Source organism: Rhinatrema bivittatum, chromosome 2 (assembly GCF_901001135.1).
Source record: "Rhinatrema bivittatum chromosome 2, aRhiBiv1.1, whole genome shotgun sequence".
NCBI classification, from domain to species: domain Eukaryota; kingdom Metazoa; phylum Chordata; class Amphibia; order Gymnophiona; family Rhinatrematidae; genus Rhinatrema; species Rhinatrema bivittatum.
The window spans coordinates 460,691,497-460,704,624 of NC_042616.1; the positions used below are offsets into that span (position 1 = coordinate 460,691,497).

Consider the following 13,128-nt stretch of genomic DNA (forward strand, 5'->3'; position numbering starts at 1 on the left):
GGCCAAGTAGAATTGCATTGCAATAGTCGAGTTTTGAAAAAATAATGGATTGTAGGACGAGGCGAAAGTCGTTGAAGTGAAGGAGTGGTTTTAACTTTTTGAGGACTTGTAGTTTATAGAAACAATCCTTGGTGGTGGTATTTATAAATTTTTTTAAGTTAAGTTGATTGTCAAGCCATGCTCCCATGCTCCTAGGCTCCTAGCCATGTCAAATAATTGAAAACAAAAATATGAGGAGCAATCTAAAAAAATTTAAGAAGTGATGTATGGTATGGCAGTTCAGATTTATTGCAATAAAATATAAATTCATGAGTTTAGGTTGCAGACATCAAAAACAGAACAGGATTGGAAGTGGGGAGAAGATAATGTGAGGTACTGATGTGTACCAAACAAGAAAGAAAATTCACGGCAATCATATCTGATGAGCTCTCTGGAAAAGGAGAATGGTAATAATTACAGTTAGGGTTGGCAACATGTTTAGGCAGAGTGACAAAAAAAGCCACAACTATTATGGAGATGCTGGTGTGGACTGGGGAAAAGGAAAAAGGTGGGTCTTCCATCAAATATTACAGCACTGTGTCCAATGGTTCGCTCTTATGTGCGAGCACTGCACATGCATTTTCAAAACTCTCAGGCCAGCAGTGCTGATCTTCTGCTAGAGGAACATGAAGGTGCATAGAAGGAAATATAACTAGTAGAAAGGAGGAGGTAATAATCCTCTGTAGAAGTTGTTGGTGAGACCTCATCTAGGGGCCGATGTAATAAGCAGCTGTGGATTTTTGCGTGCATTTTTCCCATGCCAGCCTTAGGCGAGTATGTAATAAAGTATGCAGAGTGGGAAAAACACGCACAGAAACCAACTTAAAAACATTCAGCTAATTTAGCACTAGTGCATGCACATGAGGCAAATTATTCATAGGCTGTGCAGCATGGCGCACATCAGTTAGTGCAGGATTTTGTCTGTGGGTGTTTTAGCACCTGGGTCAGGGCAGAAGGTAAATTGTGTGCCTGCAGACAGGTTTTGCTGGCATAAGTGTGATCCGTGCAGCTCTGGCGTAATCATGGAATACCTTCACTTTTCCAGGATGTTTGCTTCATTCTGCGGGTTGGCAGAAAAAAAATCTCTGCTGCATTATCATGCCTACCAGCCTCCACTGTAACAGATGCCACACAGTTAGAGACGGAACATGAAGGGGATAGACATTGCTCTACCAGCCTTTAATTCCACTCCCAGATCCCCCCAAAAAAAGTCACTTGCAGGTTACATTAATGCGGATTTCAGCTTCAGTTTGTGCACGGTTTATTACATAGGGCTGTGGGTATGTGTTTATGTGCACGTTTCCACACAGGTTTCACATAAGCATGGATTTTCTACGTGCATCTAATTTACATACATAGCCTTCATTACATCCCAAGGAGGGGCTTGCTTTGGCTGTACGTGCAAAAGAGAATACACACTAGCACAGATTTCTCCACAGGTTTTATTACATTGGCCCCCTAGAAAACTGTGTCCAATTCTGGAGGACATTCTTCTAAAAGGATACAGGAGGGGATACAGAGAAAAAGGCATCCAAAATGGTATACAGTCTGCACATAAGCCATAATGAATGAGCCTTAAGGACCTAAATATATACATACCCTAGCTAAAGGAGAGAGAGGGGAAATATCACAATGACATTCAAATATCTGAAAGGAATAAATAAGATACAAAAAAACTTTTTTTCAGAGGAAAGGAAACTCTGGGACAAGAAGCCACAGTGGGTGAAGTTCAAAGGAAGTATTTCCAGGAGTAATAGCAAAAAAATACTTCCTCCAGTACATAGCTCCCTTTATTGTTTTATTATTTTACTGTTTCATCTTTTTATGCTTTTCGTTGCTCCCCTATCTAAATTCTTATCTAACTAAAGCACTAAATTTGTAACCATTTCTTTATATTGTATTACGCAACTATTTATTTTGTTTGATGTAACTCCTTCTCCTTTCTTTCCCCCTTCATTCTCACTATTTGTTCATTGTAAACCGATGTGATGTACATACGAACTTCGGCATATAAAAGCTTTAAATAAATAAATACATACATAATAAATAAATATGGGTGGACGTATAGCACGGACTTCCAGGTGAAGTGGTGGAGACAAAAACAGTAACGGAATCTGAGAAAGCCCGGGATAGAGAGAGCGAGAGAGAGTAAAGGGAAAGACTGCCACAGGCACGAAAGAAAGCGGAGAAACGTTTCTAGCCTCCCCACACATTAGCTCCCCCCCTCCGCGACTCGAACCGCGCACGACACTCCTCACCTCTTTCTTTTTTTTTAGGGGCGGTCTTTTATCGGTTATTTTTTTCTTGCCCCGGCCTCCATCCACCAGTCGCCATCTTGGAGAGAGGAAAAAGATGAATGGGGTGGAAAGAGATACGTCACATCCGCTCTTCGGGCTCGTCAGTTCCTCTCGGATCTTACCTGCGGTGGCTGCAGCGTGCGGCTGGTGGGGAACCTGAAGGAAGCTTACCTGCGTGCGCTGGCGAGTCCCTTGGGTCGTGGAGCGTGGTGATGCTAGTTTGTTGTGAGCCGAGGCTGTGTACTTTTACAATTGTCTCTTTTTTTTGTTTTATTGATAGGTCAATAAAATGGTTATCCAAGCGCTAAAAGGGGTGACGGGTTCTTCTGTAACTGGTCATGCCAGAGAATATCCAGAGACTTCAGTAAGCTCGTTAGCAACGTGGATCTCTGTTGTGTTTGGATCTGTAATATAAAATGTCAGCTTCGAGGCTACCAACATTTTCTGCCTTTCCTGATAGGGATTGGATTTTTAAATTCTTTAAAATCAAAGATGTATTGTTCATGCATTATTCTGTCTGGGTTTCCTTGATGTTTGGAGGGAAATAGAAGAGGAAATAATTTTCTTTTCTTGAAGCCTGAAGTTTTGCAATTAGGTGGGGTGAAGCGCTTACTGTAATTAAGTTGCAAGGAATTAGAACGGGTTGGGGTTTTTTTTGTTTTGTTTTGTTTTTTGTTGCTCCTTCCCAACTTGCTGTCTTCTCGAGTAGCAAGACTTGAGTAGTACTCTAGTGTTAGAAGATATTAAGACTTATGTATCGCATATATTTTTCGACTGTGTTGTCTTATTTGCTTATTTCATGCTTTAATTTTCTTCAGTTGTGACCTTGTAGAGTGATTGAGATTAATTTTTTCTTGTATATATTTTTTTCTTTCTGTGATACCCTATGAGCTCGTTTTCTGAAAAAGTGGTTCACTTGAAAATTATATTATAAACTGAGTTGAATAAAGAGAGAGTTAAAAAAAAATCTGCCTTTCTTATCACTGTATCTTAACCCTTGCAACGAGAAGGAAATATTTTCATTAGCGTTTTCACTAGGAACCCTTCACTTAAAAGGCAGTTTGATTTGTGGCTGTGGGGTTTGTGTGTTTGCACCAAGGGGCCCTGGGAACATTTTTGTGGCTGGGTGCCCGTCTATTTCTTCCAAATTTATCCTCACCCTTCTCCTCCCCAGTGCCAGCACTTTTTTGTTTTTTCCTCCCACTCTGTTTATTTGCTGCATGCGGAGCCTTTTTCTGGCTGACGCTCGTGCATGTCTACTACTTTCTGGTTCAAATAGGATAATGCAACACGTTCTTCGGGCCATGCAAGTGAGCCATCTTTCTCCTGCAACCACATGGGCTGGCACAGATGCATTGTGAAGAACCTTGTACTATGGGATGAACTGGAAGTTGTTAGATACCAGAGGTGAACTTTGCCTTGCTCTCTTCACCCACAATTAACTTTCAGGCTCATAGGACTCCTCCCCCTTCTTGAGATTTTTCCTATTAAACTAAGCAGTCATTGGGGGTGATGTAATAAGGTGCGTTGAAGCTGCTTTGGGTTTGTGCATGCATATATGTTTGTATGTGTGTTTTCCCATGCAAAGCCCTCTATGAGGATGTAATAAGGGTTTTGTGTGGGGGGGAAAAATGCATACGAATACACTTACTGACCCATGGTTTTTTTCTGCGTGAGTGCATGCTAACGGCATGCAAAGGAGGTGATTAATCATAGGCAATGCAGAGAGCCGCGCCAATGCTAGTGTGGGTTTTTTTACCGCCATGGTCAGGGCATCAATACGTGACAGTGCTGACTCGGGGACCATTTTATTCCATTGCTTGGTGTGGTGTGGTTGTGTGTCTGTGCAGCTCTGGTCTGTTTCTATGATGGAGATTTCTGATTGTGCCATGTTTTCTGCAGCACACAGTTATTCAAAATAATAAAAATACATTTCAGGGTCATACTTTAACTGAACAGGAAGATGCATTTGTGGCCAGATTTGTGATTAGCTCGACACTTTTTTCTCGGCGCACAAGCATCCAGATTGATTACCTAGGCACACTTCTGGCTGTGAATCCAGATTGGGTGCCCAGAAAGGCGCCTATCTCGCTGCCATGCCAGTGTGAATTATCACCCATGAAAATATTTGCCATTTTTTTCTGCAGCACAGGGTTATTCAAAATATAAAAAATACATTCCAGGGTCATACTTTCACAGAATAAGGAGACCTGCTCGCTCGCTTTTATGTGTGGATTATTGTCGCGGCTTTTCAACACGGATGCGGCCGCTTATTACATAGAGCCTTACTGCGCTTAGGTATGCGCATTGCTTCATGAGTGCGGGGATTTCTGCGTGCAAATCATTTGCATAACTTATTTTATTTATTTATTTTTTCAACATCCTGTGGAAGCGCCAGTTTAAGCTGCGCGCAGTAATCAAAGCCCTTGTTCATAACTAGCACCTGTTTTGCTGCAGGTCTTATTACATCAGCCCCATTATGACTCCACCACCACCCCTCCCAGAACAATCCTATAAAAATACATAATTGGACAGTTGTACTTCTAAATATTACTTTCTTTTATATATAATGACACCTGTTTGAAATCATGACGCTTTAATGTGGGAGGTTATTGCACAGTAGTGTCACTTAAGCATGGTTAGCTGATTCATCCCCCAGTGTATTTGTCAGAGGAGATTGGAGTATATATGGTGACTCCAGGAGTTACTGAATTGTATGTGGATGGAGTTAGATGCAATATCCTGTACTCAGGCTAGCACACATCTTAACTATTGAACGTGCGTTTTGGACGTGCTAGGCTAACACCTAATGCAAAAAGGGGATTAGCATGTCCGTACTCATCACATGTATGTGCCATGTAGATGAGGCTATTGGCTATTACCCCCCCCCCCCCGATGCAAAAAATTGGCGATGCGCCTGATGTGCACTCCTTAACACAGCAAATTTAATGTCAGTCCTGGAGCTGGGGTTGTCTTGCCAAGCATAAGGGCTCACTCAAAAAAAAAAAAAAAAAAAAGAAACCCCCAAAAAATCCTGCTTTCTATGGTTCCTCCTATGTTCAGAATTGTTGCGATACTAAGGAGGAACCACAGAAAGCAGCAATATTAAAAAAAAAAAAAAAAAAAAAAAAAAAAAAAAAGGCTTGACCACGACCAGCTTAGGAAAACGGATGCTCGATTTACCAGTATCTGTTTTCCTAACCTGTAGCTGTGTTTGGGTTAGGAAAACGGATGCTGGTAAACTGAACATCCGTTTTCCTAACGGTGATGGTGGTTACTATATTCCCTGGGGAAGGTTGGGGGCAGGAAACCTGGGTGGAATCCTCAAAACCCAAGAAACACCAGGTTAGGGGAAGAGATCCTGCTCTGTAAGGTATGGAGAGAAGGGGAGGAGTGGTGAACCGAGAGGGAGGGACTGCACAACCTGCACCCCATCAAGAGGGTGGGAAAATCCAGATGGACTGGGAGGAGCTGGAGAGGTGGTCTGACAAAGGGGCTGAACAGGAAGAAGGACTATTAAAGACAGAGGGAGACATGAAGGTGGACTTCCTGACCACCTCATTGGCTATAAAGGAGAAATGGCCCTAGGCCCTCGCCAGTAACCTGTTTCTTGCAGCAACGACTAAGTGTAGACTGAACTTGCTGAAACTCCCACAGCCAGAGTGAGGCCTCGGCTTGGTTGAGCCCATTTGTTTCTTGGACAACAGGCACCACGGGGCTGATTTCTTTCAGTAGAGGTGCCTCCCAGGAAAGATCCTAGGCAAGTGCACCTTCTGCCTAGATCTCAGTACCCCTATAGGACTGGAATTCGTCCCTGGGACGGTACTCCCTAATCTGAGGATTAAAGGAAGCGGGAGAGTTTGCCCCATTGAGTTAACGCCAAGGATTCCTTGAGGTTCTTTTCCTTGCCTTAACTGCCAGGAGGGATAACATTTATTGAAGAAAAGTAAAAAGACCAGTAAAGCGAAGGGACGGTAAGGAGACAATATGACCATATCTGAGGCCATCTCAGAAGGCCTCCAGAGGTGATGAGTACAAAATTAAAGGGGAGAGCAGCTGAAACAGGAGCATAGAGTACTGTACCGTGTCATCTTTTCAAGTACAGCCAGCAGTTACTTATGATGAGCAGCATGCAAATGCAACTTCCCTCCCCCTATTCAGGAAAATGCTCCAAGTATGCAGGTATATGACCTGCAAGGCAAAGCCAGTCCCCAGCTTGCAGGTGACCTTACCCCCCCCCCAAAGTTTGGGACTACATCTGGGGTTGATGGCAGCTGCCTTGATTTGGTCCCATGGGCCATGGCACATATATGCCTGCAGGTACACAAAACTCGTGCAAAACCTCTGTCTAATACATAAATTATGTTAGTTTACCAGAGGGAAACTCGGCAATATTAAATGCCAAAAGAACAATTTTTATTCAATGTACAAAACAATTTTTTAACACATATTTGTCCGTGCTTTGTATGGACCATTTGTGCATCTGCAAATTAATTAATGTCAGATTTTAATTAATTTGCAGATGCACAAATGGTCCATACCTAGCACGGACAAATATGTGTTAAAAAATTGTTTGTTTGTTTGGCATTTAATATTGCCGAGTTTCCCTCTGGTAAACTAACATATATGCTTGCTGCATAGAGCTCTCCTATTCAGATGTTCACCAGTTTCAACGAACTATGGACTCTGACTGCTCTTGTGATCCCTGACTTGGTGGATGTAGGCCTCCACTCTGCCAAAGGGAATGGGTCTAGACCCTTCCTCATGGGCCATCCCTGTTTGGCTAGGGTACCCAAGGCCGGGCCCAGTTGATGCATGGGCAGTGAAAAGAGAAGAGAACCTTGCGAACAGATTAGAGCTAAGAGCTATCAGATCAACATTAGTAGCCTTTCTACCCCAGTGAAAGGAAAGCTGGTCAGAATTCTATTGGACAATGCAATGGACAGTCTTGTACATTAACAGAGAGGGAGGCCCTCGCAGCTGGTTGCTATCAAGTGAGGCCTCCACAATTTGTGATTGGGTGGAGCTGTGTCTTTGTTTGCTGTTGACAGTGCACACTTCAGAAGTACATAATGCACAGGCAGACTTCCTAAGCTGAATCCTGGGGAATGGGAACTCGGCTGAGAAGCATTTCTCATGATTACTAAAAGGGGGGCAGCCAACTATGGACCTGATGGAATCTCAGACCAATGCTTAGACAAACAAGATTCGTCACTTGATGGAGAGAGCCAGGATCCAGAGATATAGATGTATTAAGGCTCTGGTTAATAGAGGAATCCAATTTTAAATATTCCTATCTTAGCCACTGATGGGGAGGATGCTGAAGAGAATAGAGAACCACCCATCACTGACAGTACTGGTTGCACCTGATTGACTGATATGCAGACCTAATGAGCTGCTGGTGGACACCTCATTGCACCTCTCAGAAGAATGTGGGCTCTTATGGCAGATCCCTATTCTATTGGAGAACCTGCCTCCATTTTGTCTTACAGCCTGGCCCTCGAAAGGGCATGGCTGTGTAGGAAAGGCTACTCTCTCTTAATCATCTCAATTATACATATATTCAGGTGTTGTTTATTTGAAAACTTCTACCGTTTGTGAAAGTGAGCCCATGGAAGGCAGACATAGAATATACATTAGATTTCATTCAGTAAGGGCTGAACAAATGATTAGTCAACTCTCTCAGGCTGCAGATAGCTGCCATCTCGTATTATAGGAGCTCAGTCAAGGGCATACAGATAGCAATGCATCCAGATGTCATTCACTTTCTCAAGGGAGTGAAGTGCATCAGGCCCCCCCTTTCACCTATTGATCCCTCAGTGGGATCTCAACCTGGTCTTCAGTGCCTTATTAGCCCCCCCCCCCCCCCCCCTTCTTCAAGCCACTAAGACAGACATCCCCGATGACCTTTCACTAAAGAGGGTCTTCCTAGTAGCATTTTGTTTGGCCAAAGAAATTTCAGAATTGTAATTTCTGTCCTGCAATGACCCTTATCTGATTTTTTTTTTTTTTTTTCTGGAGACGTCATCTTCAAACCAGTCCCTTTCTGCCAAAGGTAATATCCCTGTTCCATTTGAATCAGGCAATCGCTTTACTGGCATTTAGGGACATCAAGACAGACACACACAGATCCTAGGGCTGCACCATCTAGATGTTGAGATGTGTTCTGTTGAGGTAACTTAAGGTCACAAATTTATTCAGGAAGACAGCTAGGCTGTTCGAGTTGCACAGCAGCCCACGCAAAGGAGAAGCAGTCTCTAAGCCAACAATAGCCAGGTGGATTAAGGTACCACCTGGCTTTCGGGCATATTCACCAGAAACCAAGTGACTTCATGGGCAGAGGTTTCAAAAGTAGCCCCAGAAGAAATCTGTAGGGCTGTCACCTGAGCCTCACTCCATTCATTCATCAAGCATCATAGGCTGGATGTACTGGCTAAATCTGATGCAGCCTGCGGGGCAGGTGTCCTTGGAACAGCACTCTTCCGCCTGAGGGCATAGCAGCTTTGATACATTCCTAAAGTAGTGACTAGTCTAGTCGGAGGATAAGGAAAGTCAAATATCTTGCCTGAATTTTCTTTTCGTGTCACCTGCTACACCAGTCCAAGGCCTGGCTGGGAAGACTCTACTGCCAGACACGAAACAAAGATCCTGTCCTATCCCAAGGGGTTGGCAGAACTCCAGGCTCTATCTTAACCTTTCAAATATTTTTGTTTCAGAGAAGCTAGAGCATTAAAAATAAATTAAAATAAAATGGGAGAATTGATCTCATTAACAGGCCGATACAGTAAAGTTCGCGGGAGAGCGGGCAAGCGCAGGCCACTCTCCTGTGCGCGCGATTCACTAAAACAAATTATTCAAATTAGGGCCTGCGGTAAAAAGAGGCGCTAGGGACACTAGCGCGTCCCTAGTGCCTCTTTTTTGACAGGCGTGGTGGCTGTCAGTGAGTTTGACAGCCGACTCTCAATTTTGCCAGCGTCGTTTCTCAAACCTGCTGACAACCATGGGTTCGGAAACTGGACGCCGGCAAAATTGAGCATCCGGTTTTCAAGCCGTGGGCTGATTTACATTTTTTTTTTTGAATTTTTAATTAATTTTTATCTTTTGAAACCTCTAACTTAATATCGCCATGATATTAACTCGGAGGGTGTACAGAAAAGCAGTTTTCAACGCACTATTACCCCTTACTGAATAAGGGGTAAAGCTAGTGCGTCGAAAATGCGTGTCCAAACGCGGGTTAACAGTGCGCTCCAAACGCGGGTTAACAGTGCGATATAGTACAGTGCGCTCCACCGGAGCGCACTGTACTATATCAGCCTGTAAATCAGGAAAGTAGGGCTACTTACCCCAACAAAAAGAGAATGCTAGAGACAGCATAGCATAGAAAAAGATTTTTCTGTAAATATGTATCATCCGGAGAGATGATTAGGGCCATTCTCCTTGATCCAAACGTTTTTTGTTGCATTTCCTTTGATTTAATTAGTTTGTTAGTTGGACCTTGGTTTGGCTTTGGCAGAAGGTTACTGGCAACTGTCTAGAACCACACCTTCCTTATAGTGGATGTGACATCATGAGAGAAAGGGAGAAATGTCCTGTCTCTGTTGGTTGTAGAGAAGGCAATCCCCTAAAGTACTGACTGTTCTATCAGGAGTCAAGGTAAGACATCATTTCACCTTAGGAGTCATTAACCATTATTGTCTTTACATTTCCTCAGATACTGTTGGTATCGTTATCCCCCATTTTTCTTGGACCATAGATTCCCAAACTCTTCTAAAGCAGCCTTTATATTTTTTCTATGGATTTATGCTGGATTTTATACAGAGAATACTCTGGGGTAATTTTAGAATAGTTTTGGAAATTCTCCAATTAATTTATCCTTCCAGACAGGCTAAGATCAAGTATCTGTAGTGTTGGTTCTGTTCAGCAATTTCATTTAACTCAATCCAATTTTTTTCTGTAATTTTTTTCAGGAAAATGTATTTTTCTTTTGTTTTTTAATTCTCATTCATACTTCTGATTCACATACAACTTCTTCAATTAGTGTTCCTTTCTCTGTTCCCACTTTTCTAACTTTGGGGGGGGGGGGGGTGTATTCTAATTTCTCCCTCAAATGCAGGCAGAGCAGCTTCACTTTGCTCTTAACCATCGTCTCTAATGGATTCTTTACCTCTCTAGTGTTTAATCCCTGCTTTTCTAGCGTGTAGAGAGATGGAGACGAAGCAAGCCTGGCGTCACAGTATATTTATTTAGAAACTTTTTAATATACTGCTCTTCGTGGAGCACATCAGGCCGGTTTACATAAAACTTAGGCAGAAGATACAATGAACGATGTGGGGGAAAGGGGAGCAGTTGAGAAAAGGGAGGAGAGGGGGGCAGGGGCGAGCACAGCTGGAAAGGATAGGGCAGTAGAGCGAGAAGAGAAAGGAACCATAATAAAACGGAAAGCAAAGAGAACAATATACAACAATTTCTTAAAAAGATAGCAATACAGGGGAGAGTTAATTTACATCATTTCCAAGATTCCTCTCAATGGGGCGGAGGAAAAAGAGGCTGGGAGGGTTACAGAGGGTAGAGGACGGAAGGGGAACAAGGCTATGTCTGGTTGACATCCGGGTATATGCTCCTACAGTTACCCCAGCCTGCCAGTATTCTCCATCTTCAGCAAATGGTGGATGTGCATCATCCCTATAGGGATTGCTTCAGATTTTGGAAGGAGAATTTAAAATTGGAAAAAAAAAAAGCCCCACTCTCCTGCGGGTAATACAAGATAGTCCCTTTCCCAATTGAGAATTCCTGAGGTGATTTCTGTGGTCCCTCAGATGTGTGCCTTGGTCCGATAGCTGGATTTCCTGGCGTGGGCTTAGCTGATTGTACAGCTTAAAGGCAGCGGGTGCAGAAGGCTGAGCACAACAGTGGCAGCAATTGCCTTCTTCCCCCGCGGCCAGAGTCCATCTCTGTACTCAGCTGGTAAGGGCTGAGTTCAGGTAAATTAAAAAAAAAAAAAAAAAATTTAGTGAAGGCTGAGACATTGTAGAGGGGTTGGCAGGACTTTCTCTGGTCTCCATACTTAGCACGCAGTTCCGACATTCGTTCCCACTGGGGTTCGGGGAACTGGGCAGCTTGGCATGTTGAGCGGGCCCAGTGGGCTAGGCCCCACAGAAAGGCTTTTTTTCTTGCTTGCTGCGTAGTAGGCCGCAGCAGTGTGTTTGCGTGCTTCTGTGTGTGCTTTACTGCCCTCTACTGGAATGTCAGTGCGTGAAGCGCGTCTGGATCTGCACAAGCGCTGTGCGCACAGTTCGGGTGCAACTTTTGTGTACACATGTTTTTAAGCCTGGTGGTGCACCCAAGTTTGGGCGCATGGTTTGTACGTGCATGTGCAGCGCTTACTATTGGAGTGCCTGATTTTGTGTGCTTAAAATTTTTCAGCACGAGTTGGCTGGACGCACATTCTCTGTTGGCTGTGCACTGATGGCACTGGTGAGCAAGAAATGTAAGCGCCTTTCTCTGTGTTGCCTGTCATATTCGGGTATATCAGCCTGCCATGACCTCTAACAATGTGTCTGCACTGTTTAGAGGCTCAGTGAGCATTGTCTTCCTCTGATTTCGCTAAGCCTGAATCCTCCCAGCCTGATGATGGTCTAGTTAGGGATCTGTCTGGAGGTACGCCAGATCTTGGAACTCCCTTGACTGGTTCCTCCACAGGGGTTGGCAGTTCAGTGGGCCCCGCTTCAGTTCCTGCTGGTTTTGGCCTGGATCCGGCTGCTTTTTCTTGGGTGGAGTTTTTTTTTCAGGGTTTGCAATCCTTTCTTCAGGTGCAGTCCTCAGCTTTGCCCAATCCTGTCAGGTCGGACCCTCAGCCGGCGGCCGCTCCCTCTTCCAGTCCAATATTTAAGCGCTGGAGCATACCTCGGTTGGCTGCAGGTATTCCCGACAGGAAACCGGATGGCACTGATGATGAGGCGGATCCTGATTCCCTGGAAGATGGGAAATTCCTCTGCGAGTGGAACCATATTGAACCATGTTGCGATTCTTTCATAGAGATGAACTGCCGGCTCATTTCCCAGACATTAAAGATGCTTGGGTGTTCCTGGTGCATATTCCATATCTGAGCCGAAGAAGAATCCCATTTTGGTTTCCTTGCGTAAAGCCTCTTGTTTTTTTTTTCCCCTTATGGATGCCAATCAGGAATTGATCTGGAATGGGACGCCCCAGAGGCAAATTTCAAAGGGGGTCGGACAGTGGATTCAGCGGCAAGAGAGTGCGTTTTCCTCAAAGTGGATGCTCTGGTCTGTGCTGTCTCTAAGTGGATGACTATCACTGTGGAGGGGGGAGCGGCCTTGAAGGATGTACATGATAGGATTGAGGATATTCTTAAGCAAGCTTTTGAAGCAGTAGTGATGACTTTACAGATAGCTTCCTGCTGTGCTGTAGTATCATGATATTGTCTGCTTCTCTCTCTGGAAGTTGATGATTCTGGAGTGAATTGCAGAGTGGTTATGGAACCAGCTGCTGCCTTTTTAGCAGATGCGGATTGCGATTTGGTCCGTACCTCGGGCTAACTTTACAAAAAATGCCTTTTAAAGGCTCGCTCTTGTTTGGGAGCGAGTTGGAAAAGTTGTCCAGTAAGTGGGGTGAATCTCTGGTCCCTCGGTTGCCGGAGGTTAAGAAACAGTTGCAGCGCCCCTCTGGTAATAGGGGTCGTATCCAGGGTTCCAAGCGTTTTCATTCCTACAGAGTATTGACCTTTCAGAGGTCTCGGCTTTTTGGCAGGTCCCAGGACTGGTTTGAGAACCTC

General features: G+C 44.1%; 1 protein-coding gene across 2 annotated transcripts in view; it reads right to left on the reverse strand.

Moving 5' to 3' along the window:
- Positions 1–2,446, reverse strand: part of WBP11 (WW domain binding protein 11) — a 130,196-nt gene extending 127,750 nt beyond the window's left edge. The window contains exon 1 of one of the 2 annotated variants that reach the window (XM_029590471.1): positions 2,298–2,441. The gene's annotated coding sequence lies outside the window, so the exon portion shown is untranslated. Of the gene's footprint in view, positions 1–2,297 lie in introns of both variants that reach the window. The other variant, XM_029590470.1, reaches the window with a different exon arrangement.
- Between the last annotated feature and the right edge of the window lie 10,682 nt (positions 2,447–13,128).